The sequence below is a fragment of the Euphorbia lathyris genome, chromosome 4 (assembly GCF_963576675.1).
Source record: "Euphorbia lathyris chromosome 4, ddEupLath1.1, whole genome shotgun sequence".
Lineage (NCBI taxonomy): Eukaryota > Viridiplantae > Streptophyta > Magnoliopsida > Malpighiales > Euphorbiaceae > Euphorbia > Euphorbia lathyris.
In genome coordinates, this window is record NC_088913.1 from 45,094,343 (window position 1) to 45,103,567 (window position 9,225).

Genomic DNA, 9,225 nt, shown 5'->3' on the forward strand with positions numbered 1-9,225 from the left:
AGCATTTTCCGTTATTTATGGCATTTTTGGTATTTTCAAGGATTTTTAGGACTATTTGAGCATTTCCGAACCAGACCCAAGCCATTTGGAGCATTTTTGGACTATTCAGGGACCGTCGGAGCACTTTTGGGATTCGCTAGGAACCATTAGAGCATATTTTGGAAGCCTAGGGGCCAAAATGGATAAAAATCGAAAGTTCTGCCCCATTTTGGCACCTGTCTCGTCGAGACGAGGCGGGGAAAGGCGTAAAAACACCTTTCCCTTGCTGGAATCTCGAATTATTAGCATGGAAGCCTATTTTTAAGTGTACGAAATGCCCATTGTACCCCCAGGAGACCTAGGGTTTCGCCCTATCTCTATAAATAGGGAGTTGCTCTCAGTTCTTCGGGAGGATTAGACAATTAGATTTTTATTAGCTTTCAGTACATTATTTTCCAGTTTTACATTTAAACTCAGTTTAGTTATAGCTTAGCTTATTTTTAATTGAAGAACAAGCTCAACGGGTGGAGGATCTACCTTGTTTACATCGTAATCAGACAAACAGGTTTTGGAATCTCTTTCTCCTTTCCTTTTATCTTTATTTACTTTTAATCAAGAATGCCTTCCACTGTCCTCAATTGCATCTTTAATATGATTGGTTTGTCTATGAGCTAATCCCCATCCAATCTAGGATGGGGATGAAATTGGTAAAATAAATATGTATGATTAGGACTTAGGGTATTCGCTTTTGATTGATCAGATTATGCATGCTTAATGCCTAGACAATGCCAGGAATAAGATTATTACTAAAATAAGACTCGATGACGATCAACTAGCCTGTTTTGTATATAATTGTGCCTAATGCCTATAAACCTAACATAGATAGGATTATAGATAGATAAGAACCCGACCACAGAATTGTCTATACTGAATCTGTGTTAATCTGACCTCGCTAGAGACCACTAGGAGTGTGGCTATGTGACTGGGCCACGACTTTAGTCTTAATTGTCAAAGAAACTAATGCTTTGCATGACCTAGGGTATATGCCTAATCAAGCCGTCACCCGAATGCATGTGAATAGGTTAGATGAATCTTAATCACATTTGTCTTTCTCACTAGGACAATTACCAACAATCACTAGTATAAAATAAACCTGAAGTCCTTAAACCCATACTTAGGAGTTAACCAATGAATTCCCTATCCTAGGTTGTAACCTCCACTAAATCACAATCCACCCTGCGACTTGTTCTGTTTATTGCTTTCTTTAGATAGTTATTTATTTAATTTGTTTCACTACCAATTTATTATCAACTCCGCTAAATAGATAGATTTACCCTTCGAATTTACTAATTAGGATAATAGTCTTTGTGGTTTGATCTCGTGCTTATCACAATATTACTTGTTGCTATATGATACACTTGTCCTATTAACTGCTATATATTTTACGAGCATCAAACTGTAACATCCAAAGTTTTTTTTCTACCATAAATAATAATAAAGTAAAATAAAATAAATAGAAAAACAAGCATTAATTAAATGAAATAGTGGGGACCATCCATCATCATCATCATCATTATTATTATTATTATCTTTTTGATTTTGGGATTTACGGGAGAGAGGGAGAGAGGTTGTGGGGAAAAAGGAAAACTGCTATTCATCTTCTTAAAGTTTTTTCTACCCTATTTTTCTTCATAACTCATTATTTCGGTAATTTATGGAAACGAAAATTCTACCATTAGATTGCTTACTTCGTGAGGAAGATTTTGAGATCACTATTGCTATTTTTCTGACCGAAAAGTGGGGTGACCGGAGTGGGCATTTATCACCGGAAAAGTGTTAGATCCCGACCTTTTAATCGGTTGTAGTAGTGAAAGAAAAGTATTTTTAATCTCTCCTGAACGTTTGCTATCTCGTGGTAGTCTCGGTTCAAGCTTCTAACAATTCCGGTAATCGACCACCGCACTCCGGTGAAACTCCGGTGAGCATTTTCGGATAGATTTTACCTTCTTTTTCTCCCGGTTCCTATACTGTTATGAAAATTTAATTTTTAGACGTTAAATTTCAGATCTAAATCGAAATATGTTAGAACCTAACTGATGCTACAATTTAGTTTTTATGTTAGATATTATTTACTGAAGTTCTGGGTAACATCCTGGAAAATGGAAATTTGAAACCTTGGAAACAAATCAGTAAATAGATTTCTTTAGGAATGACATGTTAGGATATATATTATTAAGTGGATGTCAACTATGGAGTTTATGAATTTAATTAAATTGAGTTCACACCATATAATTTTATTTACCACAAATAAAGACCTTTTTCACTTTCGTTTTTTTGGCAGAAATAGGAAGAAATAAGTAGAAGGGTTAGAATAAATTGGAAGCTTTAAACCTTCCATTCACAGCACAATATAGGATAAGGACTTATTGTTTTCTCAAATTTGATACGCGTCTATCATTGTATAAACATATTTTGTTTATTTATTTATAGGGGAGCAAGTGACGGGTCAATACGAACCCGAACAATTTAATTAGCTCCTTGGATGAAAGGTAAACGTGATTATTGTATTTATATATATACTCGACCTAATTAGTTATATATTGCAATTGGTGTAATACTGTGTTGGCATGTGCTGCATTGTATGTTTATTTTCCAAATATTTCACCACGAGTCTGTTGGTATTATTAACTTTAATTGAAATACTTGTATACTATGTTTGATTCATTTTTTGATTTTAAAAATGACTTGCTGGGAGTGCAAAGGGAATTAAGTAGATGGTTCCTTTTTATAAATTAGGAGTACTTTGGCTTGTGGTGTCTATGTTTTGGTGGATGGTGAGAAATCGATAATCCGTTAGCATAGAATGTAAATTGCTAGCTTGAGCGAATGTGTACAATGGTCTAAAGGTTTATTAATACTATGATCACGAGAACCTGTCTTGAAAGAGAAGACGATAAGGTGGTATTTAATTAAGGGACGAGCTTGGTACTGTGTCTTGCAAGAGTAGACGATAACAGTACCGTTATGAAAATATTACAATATATATTTTTTGTTGCGTATCTTGAAAGAGTAGATGATAGCGCATACCTATTTTGATGAATTGCTTAACCATGAGACCATTGGACATATTTAACTTAAGTTTAGCTGGGCCCTTAAAAAGAACGTAATAAGCTTTAGAGTTATCATCAGTAGTAAAGTGTGTCATGTTTAAGTTATTGTAGTTATATATATCAGTGATTGATTGATTAAATTAGATTTATTGAGTAGGAGAATACAATTATATATATATATATATATATATATATATATATACATGTTATTATGTTTATTGAGTATGCAACTCACCCTTTGCCACATTTTTCAGGCTAGGTTCAGAGGTTCTCCTACTTGTTAGATTTTCAATTCTATCCTGCATTCCGGTCGGCCAGCACAACATATCATTCCCATTCGCGTTTTCATTGTCATATTTAGGATTTTATTTTACTATTGGTTGGACTAATTGGTTAGACCGAATTTAATGTTATTGATTAAATAGTGTTGGCTTGGTTCATTGATTATGGTTGTTGATAGACAAAAATAAATGAGGAGACTTTATTAGTTACTTGGATGTCGATGTATATTTTTAATGTGACCAGGATGGGGGTTACATCAACGCTCAATTTCTGGACAGATAGGTGGATCATTCCATCGGTGGCGGACAGATTGGGTATTGATCATCAGGATAAGTGTTGAGTGATTTCCGCAAGTGTACGGTTTCGCTTGTAGTAATAAAAAGATATCGATCCCACAAGGAACGTTTTTTCACAAAAACTTATTTTGATATAGTTTAAATACGACTTAAGGTTTATAAAATAGAAAATCATTAATTGAATTTGGTTTTGACATTGATTTAATAAGAATCAGATTATAATATATGTAGAATGTTAGAAATCAATTATGTTTTGAGTTTAAATTACAAAACAGAAACATTTAGTGTTTAAACAAGAGAATAATTATACTCGTTTGCATTAAGCAAAGAAAACAACTTTAAACTTTGTAAAAATTATAAATGTGTAATAAACATAAACTCCTTCAATTAAAAGGCTTTGAACTGTAGATAATCCCCCTGGCTCTGAGTAGATTTCTACCTTGACCAAATTTACACTAATTTCTGATAAGCCGACCTAACGATCATATCGTCCGTAAGAATTAATTTGCCCAAGTGTTCAACAAAGTTTCATTGTAAAGATTTTGAATTTAACTACGTTTTAATGAAAACACCAAAACTTTACTTCGGATCATTTACCAAAGTAACTACATAAAAATATGTTGAATTGTATGAACTTTTATTAGATGAAGTGTGAATTGATACAAGTTTACAGAGAACAAAAAGCATGGAAGCATTCAAAACGACATTAGAGTTCCGGGTCGTCAATCCTTTCCTCAAACCTCGTTAGCGTTTGTCAGGCTCCGGGGTCGAATCCGCTACTTAATCTTCTCGCTGAATCTTCGGAATAGAGATGGTTCTTCTACTACCAAAATGTAAACTAGTCTTGAACAGATCTTAATCTAAATCTAATTGCTACTGTGTTTGTAAGAAATCTAAGAACAATGTGTGTACATCAAATTACTTTTTACAAAATTGAACTCTAACTCTGAATCGTTTCTGACTCAGAATTTCTTCATAAATTCTGTACTGATCTTAAAAATCTAACTCTCTACAACTCTGAAATCAACTCTCTATTTATAGATGTTGAAGAGTCGTGTCTAAGGGTCGTGTCCACTGCGAAGAGACGTTTCTATCCACCCGAACGGACGTGTTTCTTTGAATTTCAACATGTGAAAGATGTGTTGCAGGAATCTCTGATGTTACCGAGATGGGAAAATCTCTACTAAGATTAGGGAGTAAAATTTTGGACTTCGGAACGCAAGGAGGAGTCGCTGAAATCAGCGTGTCGCGACCGAGATTAGGGAATCTCGGTCGTGACTCAGGGGTTTTTTCCCGACTCTGACTTCGTTCCGTCATCTTCATTTCGGTGCGTTGATTTTCTTCGTCATTTGCTCGTAACTTAGGATTTTTCCTTCGTTTTTGACCTCTTTTCGTTCCTATTTGGATTTTACCAAATATTTAGATACCTTGCATGAAAGAAACATATTCAGACGTAAAAGTACTCTAAATAGATATAAACAACACAATTCTTATAGTAAAACTGATGTAAATATTAATGATATTTTAGCTATATTTTGGGCTTAACAAATCTCCACACTTAATCTTTTGCTAGTCCCGAGCAAAATTTCACTGAATTTATCCTTTAACTAATCTCTTTATGAAAATAAAACATATATCTTTGTATTCCTTTTTGAATTAGTTAAACCGAAAAGATTAACTTTGTATGGCAAATTTATACGCAAAATATCAGACTAACTAGTATAAAGGTGATATATCATTCGTCTTGTATTTTCAATTTTAAAATTGAAGTATTCGGGACGATATAAGCACGCATGTTATTGAGTCTTTCGTCTCAAGGCATTTCAAAGCACAAAATTTCGTTTCCCAAACCTAAACTATTAAATTAAATGAAATATATTAAATGAATTAAGTACTTATGTTAATTTATTTGCTTAGTTACGCCCGAGATAAGGGTGGTCTCGATCGTAACTTTATTTAAATTGCTTTGTGTACGCTTAAGAGGTACCGACCATGCCATGGGTAGACGCAATCGTTACTTTAAACTTTAAACACGTTTTAATTTTTGCTTTAATTTTTAACGTTCCTTCCATACCTCGATTGTGATAAGGGTGGTCGCAATCATGGCCGAAAGTACCGTTTACTTAAATTTCTTCCCTTTCATACCTCGATTGTGATAAGGTTAGTCTCAATCGTGGCCAAAAGTTAAGAATATGACTACTTGATTTAATTAACACGAGTTATAAAATTAAAATTGTAAATTGGGAAAAAGAAAAATAGCACATTCATCCTATATTGACTTAAAATTCAACATGTATTATGGCTAAAGTTTCCTTAAAAACTTCAATTGGTGTTAATGTAAGACGAAATTCAAACTGAGTTAAAAAAATGTTAGTTCTATTTAATGTCTATAAACCTAATTGAAAATTTAAAATAAGATTTATTTTATCATGAATTTCATGATATAAGATAGAGATTAAAAATAAAGAATTTATTTACTTAAATACATTCACTCGAGACGTTTTTGATAAAATTGTTCCGGAGATTTGTGAAAAATGTAAAAAATATTACCCGTATAGAAATTTTATTTTCTATCGATAATGATAACCTAAAAATAATCATAAGTTTAACATTTTTTTAAACATATGAAAATGTAAAGTTTATGAAAAATAATGTTTATATTAGAGATATGTTATTTTTGAAAATATGTCATTTTTGAAAAATTGTTGCAATATATGTTGCATTTTGAAAATGTTGCATATTGCATAAAACAATTGTTGCATTAAAAATTATATAAATGGTATTTATTTTTATTCGTTGCATTTATTCGTACTAAAATAAAACGATATATGTAATATCTCCTCCCACACTTAATTTGGACCATGTCCTTATTGGTGCAAAAATTGATAAAACACGAAAAAAATATACGAAAATAAAACATACGAACGAAGATAGTAAAAATTAGCAAATTAAAGATCATCCAACATAAATTAAAAGAAAATAAATTGTACCAAACATAATAGGAAATATAAAATTGTACCAAATTAAATTGAAACAACATAAAAAAATATAGATGATAAAGAAAAGATAAAAGCTAAGTGTGAGTTGGTGAATCCAGTGGAGTCGGGGTGGTTTCAACATTTTGATGACGGAAGAAGGATAATACCCGACGCCGTGTGGATTTGTGCTCCCTCCGTAAGGTGTTGATATTGTTGTCCACCTCGGTTACTCTTGAACTCATCACATTGTTGCTCTCAACTATGTCGTCTAATCGCAAATTTAATTATCAGTTATGTGCATTTATTTGGTTCCAAATCCTCCTTCATCATGTGCCTCCTCCTCACCCGCTTCTTCTTCACCTCATTCTTCGATACCTACATTATGTGAACTAGAGGATCCGCCACCCGTATGACCATTAAGATGTGCAATACGCGCCTCATACGAAACAAAAACGGGAGGCCCATCTCGAAGTAATAAATTGGCTCGATTAAGGGTCGCGAGATCCAAAAGAGGTATATAGCCTTGGTAGGAGAGGGTTTGAAAATCCGTTAATTCCCCACGTGCACCCATCACTAACCTGGTAATAAAATTCCCTAAAGGCACTTGCTTAGTGTGTGACGTTGAAACATGATATAAATTATCAAATAGCATTCCGATGCTATCAACTCGAAGACCTTTCAACAAGCAATCAAGCACAAATAAATCCCGAACTTGAACTTTTGAACTCTCTACCCGTCCAAACAAGGAGAAACTAAAAAATTTGTGAAAATAAAACACACAATTATCACGAATCATCTTGCTAGAGGTGTTTTTGGGATAAAAATAACCTTGGCCCAAAATTGTTTGCCAAATAGTGTGTGAATCAATCTCCTTAGGCCTTTCAACAAAACCATTCGTTGGAAAACCAAACATATTCCCCATAGCTTCATAATCAATAGTATATGTGATACTATTATTCCTAAAGGTGATAAATCTCTTCCGCTTATCATATTTTAAAGTAACTAAAAATTCTATAATGAATTCATCATTATGAGGAAATTTCATACTAGCAAAGGTATTCCATCCAAGTGTATCAAGGAATTCATTAATACGGTCCGAAAAAGATAACTCGCTTACCGACTCAAAGTGGAGAAACGACATGTCAATGAACTCCATTTTGGACCCAGAAAAGTGAGTAAAGCGTTTTCCTTCCTCCTTAGATTCAATGTCGAAATATGCTCCGTATCTCACACGAAGACGATTGGCTTCGGTGACCTTGGGTTTGTGACCGGAAACCTTGGTTCTAGGCATGATCTTTGTTAGTGTTTGAGTAGATGAGAGAAGAGAGAATATCAAAAACTTGAAAGGTTTTGTGTGTAATGGGTTAATGGTGAATGAGTGAAAGAGAGAAGAAGATAGTGAATAGGGAATGAATAAATTAGGAAGAGTAAAAGGTAGAATATTGGAAAGAGGTTTGTGTGTTTAATTGGGTAAAATTGGAGGTGATTTGATGTTTGTGTAAGGAGTAGGTATATATAGGGTTGAATATAGGTATGTAGAGTTAGTATAGGAATAGGAATTGACAAAATTTAGTGTAAAAAATCGGAATTCCCCACCCCTACAGGTTGCGACACGGTAATTTCTAGAGATTATTTCTCTAGAAATTTGACCGTCTTGCTGCTCACGTAGAGAGTTCGCAATCTCTACCGAGATTCGTGCCCTGGTGGCTGAAAAATGCGAATAAAAACTCTGTTTTGACGTAATTTCTGTGCAAATATGGCCTATAAATGAATATATGTATACCTGAAACTTAAAAACACAAAATAAAACATTAAATGCAAGGAAAACCAAAGGTTTATCCTTATTAAATTGGGTTAATGAATCATTAATTGCCTTTAATTAGAGTTTAATGTATAATCAATGTGCATTAATTTATGTAAGTTAAATGAATAAACATTTAATGGAAATTAATCTTCTAAGAGGTAAAATGAAGAAGTAATAAATGTATATTAATTTGATAATTAATCACTTATTCATGTTAAAACTTAAACATTAAAACTTAATCAAATTAATTAAATTAAATACAGAGTTAGTCTATCATGATATATAGAGTTATGTGGAAGGTTATACTGTTCCATTTAATCAATATACACAGATATATTCTAAGAACTTGCATGGTAAACATATATTAATAAAAAATAACAAAAGAATCAAACTTGATACTTTATTAAAAATGAAAAACATATATACAGAACAAAATTAAGAATAAAAATGAAAACAAACCTATTTACAAATTATATACAAATAATTGAAATCAAACAGAACAAAACAAATTATAGTAAATCCTTATCCCTTTAAATTGGGATTCGCATAACCCGGTAACGATCAATCTTCGCTTGCACGAAGATCTGTCTTTCTTCCATAGAAAGAAATCGTGGGCCAACTCTAAAAATACGCTTCACAAGGCCCTCATTTTCCAAAAATTCATAATCCATTATTGGAAAGGGTTCAGCATCAGTCCATGGAACAGAACTTGCTCCTTTGGCTCCAAGGATTATTCCACAAATTATATTTCCAAATCCAATCTTCTTATCTTTGGA

General features: G+C 33.0%; 1 long non-coding RNA gene across 1 annotated transcript; it reads left to right on the top strand.

The window, feature by feature from the left end:
• Positions 1-1,603: 1,603 nt before the first annotated feature.
• On the top strand, positions 1,604-3,756 carry LOC136227745 (uncharacterized). Its single transcript, XR_010688213.1, has 3 exons — positions 1,604-1,957; positions 2,470-2,528; positions 3,344-3,756. It is a non-coding gene; the product is annotated as an uncharacterized lncRNA (long non-coding RNA).
• The last annotated feature ends 5,469 nt before the right edge of the window (positions 3,757-9,225 follow it).